We start from the raw sequence: 12,621 nt of genomic DNA, 5'->3' as shown, positions 1-12,621 counted from the left end.
GCAGTGTAATCACTTTAGAGCAATCTAACACCTTGAAGCTGAAATTAGACATTAGTGGTGGAGATGCTGAAACATCACTGCTACAAAAGGAGGTTTTCAAAACACTTCCCGCCCTTTCCCTTTCACATGGAAGTGTTTTGTTAATAGTATCAGCAGAGTAAATTATAATAGGATGATACCAAAACATTGTGGACTTGATCTCGTCCTGCTAAATTATCATAATCAAAATACTGACTATTCAAATATCAACAAGATGGGAATATAGAGGTAAGTATTGGTTTACTATAATTAACTCCACACAAATGTATTTTGACAAATGTGGGGTTGAGGGCAGGGATTGGCCTGTGACCAGGCCCTGTTCCACCTCATGGGTGCCCCGCCCCATTGCTGGGAAACCTCCATGGTTGAGCAATGGCCCAAAGCCCCCATTGCTTTTTTTGTTTGCAGTGCTGTGGCACCACAGTACTTCTTCGATAGGTGTTATAGTAGTAATGCGGTACCAGTGCACCACAAAAATATATAAAATATAGCTTTTTAATTTGACCCCTGGGGAACTTCCTGGAAGCCACCTCTTCACATGGCCTAGGTGGTCAGGGAATCACTCCCCTGACCCCTTATTCCTTATTATTCTATTTCTTACAGCACAGGACCGCATCCTAAAATGGTGGCTACAATATTTTCTTCAGGTTGCCCCAGCCAATCAGATGGCATGTTTTGAGTTTGAGGTACCGTGGTACTCCACAGTAGTTCTGTAGTGGTACCACGTTGCTATATATACCTATATTTTAAACTTTAATTTCTCAAAAACTACTGAATGGATTTACCCAAATCGCAGAAGGCACGCTTTCTGGATCATGATGTAGCTTTCTACACAACAATAAATCTATGCTTACCCACATATACTCATCTTGGTTGTATTTTGCTAGTCAGTATTTTTGCTATAATATTCATGAAGGACAACATTTATATCCATGGTATTCTGACATACAAGCAGTACAGTATGGTACCAGAATATCATGGATTCATTATCACAACCATAGATTTATTGGAAACCTTGATATTAGATTGGTGGCTAAATTTAAACAAATGCAGCCCCCTATACAGCCTTTTTTTGTGCTAAACAGCATAACCTTTGTGCAGTGCTGAGGCAAAGTCCGACCTGCGACAGACCCAATGCACTAATCAAGCTCAGGACAAAGATGCTGTGCAAATATTAATAAAGTAATTTTGTCTGTGCTTCTCATGGAGTAAATCTATGAAAGCAAAGGAAGATGTCCTGAAGGGGTAGCCTTCAACGTGGAGACCACTCTTTGGGGTGACCAGTGAGCAGGGATTCTAGAGGGCTGCTGCCAGCTCTCTTGACACTGGCAAATGCTGCATGCATCATGGTAGTGTGCAGCCACCGACCTCTTCCACAATGTGAAGGGTGACTGTTCAACTATGGTCGCCAGCCGCTATTTTGCTGTTTTGTTGATTACATCGCGGCCTTCGACAGGGTTGATCGCGATACCCTGTGGAAAAAGCTATCGCTATGGGGCATTCCTGCACACCTCCTAAATGCCATCATTTCACTCTATTCCAGTACCTGGGTCCGGGTACGTACCGGGCCCATGTCACTATCTTGGAAAATAGAAACGAATAGAGGCCTAAAGCAGGGTTGTGTTTTGGCCCCGCTACTGTTTAATTTATACACTGCAGATTTAGAGAAATACTTGAAAGCTAGCTGTTTGGTTCTGCCGAAGTTGGGCCCCACAAGACTCCAAATCATTCAGTATGCGGACGACATTGTGATAATGCACTGTACGAAAACTGGGCTACAGCGAGCTTTAAATGCTCTGAATAGTTTTAATAAGGACAATCAGTTGCAGGTCAACTATGAAAAGACCAAAGTCCTAATATTCGCAAGGTATAAGCATAAAAAACTCTCAACGTGGCAATTGGGAAGTCATATCATTCGCGCAGCCAGGAAATACAACCACTTGGGGGTGTGGTTCACAGAAAATAATACGGCAGGGGCACAGAAAAACACAATCGGACAAAAAGGCGCTGTCATCGCATACAAGCTTGCCAAACTGAATAATGAACTTAGAAGAGCCTCAGCTGCACCAATACCGAGAGTAATAAAGGCCACATTATTACCAGCTCTGCAATATGGTCATCTGGCATTTCCGGGGTCCTTGGAATCCACCATAGAACAGGCCCATTGCAGGGCATACTTAAAAATTCTACAACAACCAAAGTACACACGTCGCGCCAGACTCAGATTGGAAATGGGCCTAAAGTCACAACTAATAGACTGCCAAGTGGGAATCTTGAAATATTACATCAGTCTCAGGAAGGCCAACTCGCTCACATTAAAAACATACCTGAGAACGATATTCGAGACCCCTGGCAATCCATGGCATGCGCAATTAAGTAAGGCGCAGAAGACCTTCGAAATGGGCGAAGCCATCCAGCTAGCAGACTCATTGACTTACTCTGTCTGTAAAACACTAATTAACAAAAGAGCAAAGGAACTCTCTTGTGAGTCCGACTTATCGTTAACCAAATCACCCACAACAGTGCCTGTGCTAAATTACTCCTATTTGGTTGGAGCCCCTCAACCATACCTCCTAGCAGCAATACATAAAGGCATTCGGCACCACTCTCTATATGCGAATGTTAGCCCTCCCAATTAAGGACTTTAATCCTTCTTGGCCCACACACAGGCAAAAAAGCGCCTGTAGACTCTGTTCCTACCCCGAGAAACCTGGCTACATCTGCTGTGCTGCTGTCCCGGCCTAGCAGCTGAAAGAAGACAATTAATAATACCATTGGCGTTGGCTCGGGGAGCTCGGTCCTGTATGGAGGTATCGAACCTTTGCTTTTCACACGCTGCTCCCTTGGCTTTGGCAAGATATGCAAAATATGTGACAGCACTCAGGAGGGCGCTAGCCCAGGTAGCGGAATAGACAGCAGAGCACATAACTTTTAGTCTTTTATTTCTTTCACCGTTTTAAGTTTAAATTGCTTTAAAATGATTTTGTTTCACATGAGTTTTATTACTTGTATTTGTAATGGTTTTAATTAACTGATCAATACATTGACAATGACAATGACTGTTCTCTCTTTGCAAGTGGTAACCATTCAGATCTCTGCACCTGTGTGAGCATCCTAAAGCACTGACACATTTCCTAAGGAGTCACCAGGAAGGGAACATGTCTACTACACCAAGGGGTGTCTTTAGAGCTGGTGGTGCCCAGTGCAACAATCTTTGTTGGTGCCCCCCCCCATGGATTCCCTCAGTATCACCCTCCAATGGTGCCCCTCATCATAGTGAGTTAAAACTGCCACTAGACCAAACCCTGATCTCTCTCCAGTAGGTACAGTCCTCACCAGAGTTATCTTGACATTTTTATTGTTGCCTGAAAACTGCTAGACATACAAGGAACTCTGAGGCAAGTGCTCTTAAACCCATAAGTTATTTCTAAACAGGGCATCCCCAGAGCTCAACGCCAGGTGCAGCTGCACCTAACACATCACCCAAAGCCAGCCCTGGCTACACTGCTTCTTTTGTTTGCAGAGATAGACTGGAAACCAATATCACCCCTTGCAATAATTTTCAAACCAGCCCCACATTGAAGGAGGCTGTGGCTAGAATGGGGCCCTTGGGGCTTTGTTGACCCCTAGTGTAAAACATTAGAGTGGCAGGGGCCAGTCCTGCCCTTTCTTTTTGTTACTCACAAGTGTTTGTACTGTGACCATTGAGATTCACAATGCCAATTCTGAATTTCTGTGTACATTTTTGAACATTATACATGAGGAGGACATTGCAGTCACAAACCCAGCCATTTTGCCGAGTGTGAACCTTGTGAAACAAGGTTTTTTGTCTGTGATAGTTTTTTTTTACATTAGGAAGTTAACAGTTTGAAGTGCAACTGGTGCCGAAGGAGGTTATTTAGTTACGTCTGTAGGTTTTGGGTTTTTTTCATAAGTAAGGTCGATGTCTCCCAGGTACTGTATGATAATGAATCTACCAGTACATATTGGGCTGTAGTCAGGGCTAGCACCATTTACTGCAAACATCGCTGTTACTTTTTCTGGCAGGGTGCGCTCTTTCCTATTGCAGAGGGAGCCCCACAGCCCCCTCAGTGATGCCAAATGTGCTGGCGATGATCCACCTTAATATGTTTTAAAAAATCAAATAAAGTGTTTTGCACGAGGAAGTGCCCATTATTAAATGATGTGCCGGTCCGAGCAGCTTTCCAGGAGAGGAGGTACAGTCCGCCTACTAGGTGGTCTAGACGTCCCCTTGGCTCTGTGTGTGGAACAGGACTGTACAAGGAGGGTCCTAATAACACCATGGGGGCAGCAGAATGAAACCACCACTGCCCATCTCAGCGAGGGGCATCTGGTGCAGAAGGGATTTCACTATACCCTGGGCTCAGTGCTTCGTTTGTAAATAAAAACGTGCCGGTGCCCAAAGCCCTCCTCTTAAACACACAGCTGCTGCAATTAAATGTGCGAACACGGAACACTGAGGCAGTGTAATCCTGAAGCCATCTCCGGCCTCTTCAATCCATTTACAGCCACTTCCTGCCACTTTAGCTCACTATTGCAGCTTTCTGCTTTCTCCCATTGTGAGGCTTTTTCATTTTTATGTTCCTCAGTCTTTCCTATATGTGTCTTTTGCTCACAGTAAATGCATGAGGCAGAAAAATAAGTGCCGGCCCTCAAAAATAAGTGCCGGTGCTCCCACCGGAAACAACAAGCACAAATTAAACACTGCCTGGGCCACAGTTTTAGAAACACCTGCCCGGGTGGTTCCTACATCAGGAGGATGTTGAGCGAGGAAGAGAGGTTTAATAGGAGTTTGCATGGTATTATTTCAGAGATTATTGTTCTAGAAAGAACAATAAGGTGGGGGTGGGGTCATTACTTTCACACCTGTTTCTGCTGTTTTTTTAATGTTATATTTAAGTTTATAACATGTCATGGTTTTTATATTTATGTTATGGTGTGTTTATATTATCCAATGTTTCAGGCCCCTGGAATTGTGCCACAATGGGGACCAAGTTATGTGGTTAGGCTAACTAAATTATGCAGCAAGAAAATGCAAGTTAAGTAGGATAATGCTGCACATTCTGTAGAAGTATTATTTCTTTATATTATTTCATTATAAATATAATTTAGTCAAGTCGTCTTTATTCGATTTGTTTTAAAAAAAAACATAAAAGGCAGTACAGTACAATCACAAGCAAAACAAACACAGTTAAAACAATTGAAAGATGAACCATTAATCTTTATAACAGGTCTGCCATTGTGCGGAACCAAGATTGGTTTTTTTGTGTAACTTTTAATCTGTTCCAGATAGAAACATTTTTCTTGTGACATCTGCAAGTTTTGCAGCAAATTCTGGATTATTTGGCACATGCAGCAAATCCTTAATTATGTGAAAAACCCTGTAGCAGGACAGTTGCATAGCTGTCATAGCCCCGGTTATGTTATATTGTGCTGTGGTACATTAGGTCATGCTTTTGTATGTTATGATTTGATATGATATACCCTGGTTTAACTTAAACTGCTATTTTGTGTTATGTTATGTTGGGCTTATATAATGTTTAATGTTATTCTGTGTCACGTCAAAACAATGTTATGTTATGGTGTGTTATATTTATGTTATGGTGTGGTATGCTATGCTATATGTTCTGTTATGTGTAGTATACTTTTAGAACACACTTTTGACAAAATAGTTTCTTTTTTGACATCCTTGTTTCATTGGCACCATAGCAGCTGGAAGTAGATGCAGTGTTAGGTGTGTGATGTCTATTGGGAGGGTTGGCATGTTTGCCGCCTTCTGCCACTTCACTAAGATATCAGGTGGCAGACCTGTTTTTAAGTAGGAGTGTAATAGTGTCTTCAGTGTTAGGATTTTGATGGCAGCACCACTGAGATAGGGGTTTTAGCTTCTCCAAAATATATATTTTCTCGAGTACAAATCTGGATTGAGCTAAATGTGTGCGTTTCCACATAAAAAGAATGTCTGTATTGCAGTTTTTGTTATATGGAAAAGCTAATGCTAAATACATCAGAACTGAGTTAGTTGTGATTACTAACCATTAATCAAGGCTATAGGCCTGTTTATTAAAAAACAATACAACAAAGCCAGTAGGGCTGATTTATTTATTGTGAATCACATGTTAAAGCACATCAAAGCCAATAGGCCTTAAGGATGGATTGCCATTACACTGTGTTAAAGGTAGTAAAGAGGTATTTCTTTTACAGGCAATGTCACAGATTACTAAAGTAGGCAAGGGTTCTGGTGTCGGTTACACCTTTGACATACCCTCAAGGTAGAAGAATTGTATTATGTAAATCCCTCTTATCCAACAGTATTTTTTTTACATATTTGTAATTTTATGAACGTACATGGATATTTGGCTTGTTGGAAAGCTTATGCAGTATACAGTAGGTCAAACTTGGTTATGGTAAAAAGCCAGTGATTAAGGCTTTAGGCTTGATTGAGTCATTGTAAAAGATATGTCAGCGGTTGCAGGTTTAATCTTTTTTGTATGAATATTTATGACAAACAGTATTTATTTTGGGAATTGAATATTAAAGCCAATTGTCCAACAAAGGTGGGTTGTTCTTTAGGCCTGTGATTAAGCCTACATCCTTACTCAATGGTTTTTCACCATAACCAAGTTTGACATACTGTATACTGCATAAGCTTTCCAACAAGCCTGTAGATAGGTAAGGCGGATCCTTACCGATTACTAAAGTAGGCAACGATTTTGATGTTAGTTTCCTCTTTGACCAAAACCCTGTGGGTAGAAGATTTGCACTTTGACATTCTTGTTAACCTTCTTAGCAGGAGATATTGTTTTGCCAGCTGTAATTATGTGTATATTTATAATTTCCTGACTATGTTTTGGAAGGTTGGCCTGTGTGAAAGCTTATTCATAATTTAGTAAAATTGAGTTGGTTATGGAGACTATAAAGGCTACAGGACTGATTGGTCTTTGGGAAAATGTATGTCAGATACTAGATGTCTAATATGTTTATTATGAAAATTTACACTAATTGTAGCATGCCTGAATAATTTATTGTGTATAAAGCATTTGTTAAAGCTCATTGGCCTTATGGGTGGATTGTAATTACATTGTGTTAAAGGCTATAAAAAGATAGTTTGCGACATGGAATTTTACAGATTACTGGGGTAGGCAAGGTTTTTAGGGCTAGATATATTAAGAATCTTTACAGTCACAAACACTCAAAGTCAGCGTTTGTGATTCTAAAAATGCTTGTTTCAGATCTACTAATCCAATTTTAGAAGTTGGAAAACTTTTTATGACTTCTAAAATGAGATTGTGAATGGCTTCCAATTCAGTATCTGAAAGGGGCATGTTGTGGGCATTCCTTCAAAATACCAAATGGGTATGCTGTGTGTTAATGTTTTGTGATGGAAATCCAGTCACAAAACATTGACAAGTTACTGAGACCCAGAAGGAAGTGGTAACCCATTCACAAGGGGAACCCTTCCCCTTAGAGAATGTAAAAACAACATTTGTTGGAGAGGAGGGCCCCTGCCTACTATTCAACAATCTTTTTAAAAAATAAAGTTTTTTCTGTTGCTGGTCTAGCAACAACAGTAGCTCATGCTCCCTCAGAAATCAAACTACATGTACCGGCCAGTGCTTAATTTGTGCTTGTTGTTTCCGGTGCTGAGCACCGGCACTTATTTTTGAGCGCCGGTGCTTATTCTTCTGACTCAAGCATTTAGTACGAGCAAAAGACAAATATGGGAAAAACTGAAGATGGGAAAAACGAAAAAGCGTCACAAAGGGAGAAAGCAGAAAGCTGCAAAAGTGAGCTGAAGGGGCAGGGAGTGGCTGTAAATGGATTAAAGAGACAAAGATGGCTTCGGGATTACAGTGCCTCAGTATTCCCACATTTAATTGCAGCAGCCGCCTGTTTAAGAGGAGGGCTCTGGGCACCGGCAGCTTTTTATTTACAAATTAAGCACTGGTACCGGCTATATTATAAATACCTACCCAGCCTCAATTCTCTACATACCATCTTTCATTGTCGTGGGAAAGCACAAAGACATCTGAGAGACGTTTAGAAACAGATGTACAATAAGCTTGTGGGTCTTTCTTTCAGATTGATCTATTTCTGATAAAAGTAGCTCCAGTGCCTAATTTGAGCCAGTGGTTGCAGGTGGGGCCCACCAGCACTCTTTTTTGGGGGCCAACACTTATTTTTCCTCAACAGTCTTTGATCCAGAGCAAGGGGGAGAAAAACACAAAAATGGGAAAAAAAGGAGGAAGAGAAAGGCAGAAAAACAATGTCAAAAGGAGAAAACAAGGATGAGAAAACCTGCAGAAGTGAGGAAAATATGGAGGGAGTGTCTTGTAGTGGATTAAAGAGGCATGAGGTTAAATCAAGGTTAGGCAGGCTTGGTTTTTGGCACCTAGACCTTGGATGGTGCCAACCCCAGGCTTAGAAGGAAACCTTTGGGCTCTGGCAGTTGTTCTTTTACAAATAAAGCACTATGTAGTCCTTTGAGAGGAAGCTTACCTACCCAAAATGGCAGTGAGCGCGTATGCTTGGTGGCTTGCAGGGCTGGCTTTAGGGTGGTGTGAGCGGTGCGGTCGCACCGGGTGCTGACCTGGATTGGGGGGCGCTGACCTTAGAGGGGCGCTGTGTTTAGCAATGACTTACGCGATTTAAAAGCATCTGATGAAAATGTCCTTGTATTCCAGCCTTCAGGAAGCAATTAAAATGCCAAGATGCCTCTTGTGATTAATGTTCCTGCTAGGGAGAGAGATGGGAATTTTGTCTAGCGGAAGCTTTGACTCTGGCTTAACATGCCTGTTGCAAAGAACAGAACTATATTTTATGTGGATAGCTGAGTGGATTAGTAAAGCCAGTGTTTACAAGCGCTTTAAAACAAATGAATGTATGTGAAAGGGGGGATATTTGCCAGGTGGTAGTGAGTGAATCCGAGAGGTGGTCATGCGTTGGGGGGGGTGCCAAAAAAGATAGTTGCACAGGGCACCAACAGGGCTAAAGCCGGCCCTGTCTGCTTGATCCCAGTCTGTCCCTTGCCCTGCCACCGCTCATCACATGATCATATGCCAGTTTATGCCTAGCCCCGTGGCATTATGGGTAGGATCACCATGCAAAGTGAAGCAACAAAGTCAAAATTACTGTCTTCATATTTCCTCTGAAAAAGCGGTAGCGCTTTAATATCTCGTTTCCCTTCACCGTGATTGGCCAAAGTGATCTTGAGTTGGCCCACGGAGGATTGCAATATCTTTTTTTTAAACAAAACAAATAACCTCTCAAGAGGACAGCATTTGATATTATTTCCGTAGGAGTAAATGTATTAAGAATATATCTAACTGCATTCTTCTGCAGTGAGATTGATGACGTGAATCCTTCTCTCCCTTCCCTGTCAATGAAAGCAAAATATGAATTGCAATATGATCCAATTTAATGAAAAAATATTTAAATTGACCAAGAAAAGAGGGAAGGAAATAGTTTAGTGCCTCACAACTTTTCTCTCATGCAAATGGTGCCTGACAAGAGGAATGCGTTTATGAGGAATGGAATGCAGGGAAGAAGACACCGTTTTAAAAGTAATATGAACCTTTTTTTAAAAACATTATCTCTTCAAGCGAACAGATGAAATCTGCTTTTCTCTCAGAGGGCACGGTTCTGTATTACTGTAGATATAGAAATGTATAAGATAAATGATATTTTCATAGCGAGGAATACATTTATTTTATAATTTAAGTTCTTCACCAGTGGGAAGGTGCCATTAAGCTTTCCATTGACATGCTTCTCGAGGGATACGCGGTTACTGTTAGGTCCCTGCTTACATTCGAGTCGCAAAGTTTTTCCCCGAGTAGCTGTGACTTTTAGATCCATACACATTTTTGATACTTGGGCCCATATTTATACTTTTTTAGCGCCGTTTTTGCGCCGCTTTTTGACGCAAAAACGGTGCAAACTTACAAAGTACAATTGTATTTTGTAAGTTTGCGCTGCTTTTGCGTACAAAAGTGGCGCAAATGCGGCGCTAAAAAAGTATAAATATGGGCCTTGGGGTCTAGGGGGCTGTTTTGGGAAAGGCGATTGCACTCAGAGTTACGCACGTTAAGCAAAGAGTGCGTTAACACACGCGTGTGAGCTGCATCTCCGCATTGAACGGTGACACCTCGTCGGTCCATCTAGGGCCTTCTGTCCGCGCGCCTCTGCCAGGACCCAAGCGCGTGAGCAAAGGCGCGCTTTTATGTGCAGCATTTCCACGCGCCCCTCTAAATGAGAGAACCGGCAGAACCTTTTGAGCTGGTGGTCATTTTGTGTCGCCACAGGGGGTGCTGCAGGAGCTGATTCGCAATTATTGGGGCGTTAATTTAATAACAAATTGTGTCAGTAACGCCCAGCGAGGCGCTGTTTGCACCCCGGAGGCAATTTCTGTAATCCTACCCTTGGCCTGTTGTCCCTTAATTACAGCGCCAATAAGAACGGTCCAAAGAACTCCCGCAGAAACGCAGAATATCGTTTTCTGGGCCTTGCCAGGCAATTCTGAGGTGAAAATACAAATGCACAATCCATGGAGTCGAAAACATTATAGATGGAACAATATCCTATACAAGTTTAATATCACAATAAAAAAAAACAAATGCAAATGCAATGAAACATTGTTGCACCGCAGCTTCTCCGGGGTAAATTTGTAAAATTCTTTTTGGTCTGATGTCTAGGGCTTTGCCGCTTCCTGCGTTGATTTGTAAAAAATACCACTTTGCTTGGCTTACTGCATTCCGCGGTGACCACCTGCATTCCAGGCCTGTTACGGGCCACACAGCCCCGGTATATAACACCTACATTGGTTTCCACTCCCTTCCGGGCTACAGCTTCAAAAAGCATGCTTAACCAATACAGGACCATAAACACATTTTCCCATTGACACAGAATGGGAAAAACCCTTTGCTACAACTGGCCCACAGTTCTTTAGAGGGAATGCCCTGTGTATTTGGTAGAAAAAATCAGGATTTCTAGTGGTGGGGAAGGGAGGGCTGTTCATCAAATATTTCACGTGCTTCCAATACTTCGGGTTTCAGAAATTGTGAACTCTAATAATGTCTTCTGCCATTTCTAAGCACTGTAAATAATTCACATTACAGTTAACTAATTTAATGGTACTTCGATTTACCCTTATAGGAAGGATGAACGGCTGAGCTGGCCTCACTGGGATTCACACACACGATATCAATTTCACTGCATGTTCCAGTGGAATTGTTCAGCTCACGGGCACACCCCAACTGTGGCCCAAAACAATCTAGGATCGTCTTTCTTCCTTTACGCCTTTGCTTGAGGCCACAATGCTCTTCTACCAGAATCCGCACTGATGCTGTTCTGATTCCATCCTCCTTCGCTAAATTAAGCTGTTTCGTAATCTGTGCCTTGGCGTAATAAATAATTATATACATTAAGTAAATTGATCGTTATTGTTTCTTTGGAGTAGCTTCCTGAGATACTTGAGACAGTGGGACTTTGCGCCTCCCAGTAATAGGTTGAAAGGCCACCTGCTTAGCTAGACTTGTCATTAAAACACACATTCATTAACAGGTCCTCTGTCTTCAGTGGTATTGAAGTACACATTGATCATTTCTCTGACGTCAATGGCATTAATAACTCCTGTAATTCAATGGCAATTAAGCACACTCTAATACTTACTGCGACCTCAATGGCACTCGTTCATATTTCCTGCGACTTCAATCACATTAAAGCAGACTATAATAATTTTAGTGACGTCAGTCGAATTAAAGCACACACTCTTTAATAATTCTTGCGACAAGGCATTAGGTCATACACTAATACTTACTGTGACTCCAGGGGTATTAAAGCACACACTCCAGTCATTAATACGTACTGTGTCCTCAAAGGCATTCCAGCACACACTCCAGTCATTAATACTTACTGTGACCTCAAAGACATTCAAGCACACACTCCAGTCATTAATACTTACTGTGACCTCAAAGACATTCAAGCACACACTCCAGTAATTAATACTTACTGTGACCTCAAAGACATTCCTGCACACACTCCAGTCATTAATACTTACTGTGTCCTCAAAGACATTCCAGCACACACTCCAGTCATTAATACTTACTGTGACCTCAAAGACATTCCAGCACACACTCCAGTCATTAATACTTACTGTGTCCTCAAAGACATTCCAGCACACACTCCAGTCATTAATACTTACTGTGTCCTCAAATACAATACAACACACACTCCAGTCATTAATACTTACTGTGACCTCAAAGACATTCCAGCACACACTCCAGTCATTAATACTTACTGTGTCCTCAAATACAATACAACACACACTCCAGTCATTAATACTTACTGTGTCCTCAAAGACATTCCAGCACACACTCCAGTCATTAATACGTACTGTGTCCTCAAAGACATTCCAACACACACTCCAGTCATTAATACTTACTGTGACCTCAAAGACATTCCAGCACACACTCCAGTCATTAATACTTACTGTGACCTCAAAGACATTCAAGCACACACTCCAGTCATTAATACTTACTGTGACCTCAAAGACATTCCAGCACA

The 12,621-nt window shown here is 41.8% G+C and overlaps 1 protein-coding gene across 1 annotated transcript in view; it reads left to right on the top strand.

Moving 5' to 3' along the window:
- The window catches only part of KCNK9 (potassium two pore domain channel subfamily K member 9), a 270,324-nt gene that overhangs the window by 31,914 nt on the left and 225,789 nt on the right, over window positions 1–12,621 (top strand). The gene's annotated exons all lie outside the window — the stretch shown is intronic.

This window comes from Pleurodeles waltl, chromosome 2_2 (genome assembly GCF_031143425.1).
Source record: "Pleurodeles waltl isolate 20211129_DDA chromosome 2_2, aPleWal1.hap1.20221129, whole genome shotgun sequence".
In the NCBI taxonomy this organism is placed as follows: Eukaryota; Metazoa; Chordata; class Amphibia; order Caudata; family Salamandridae; genus Pleurodeles; species Pleurodeles waltl.
This window is presented reverse-complemented; position numbering and strand designations above follow the sequence as displayed.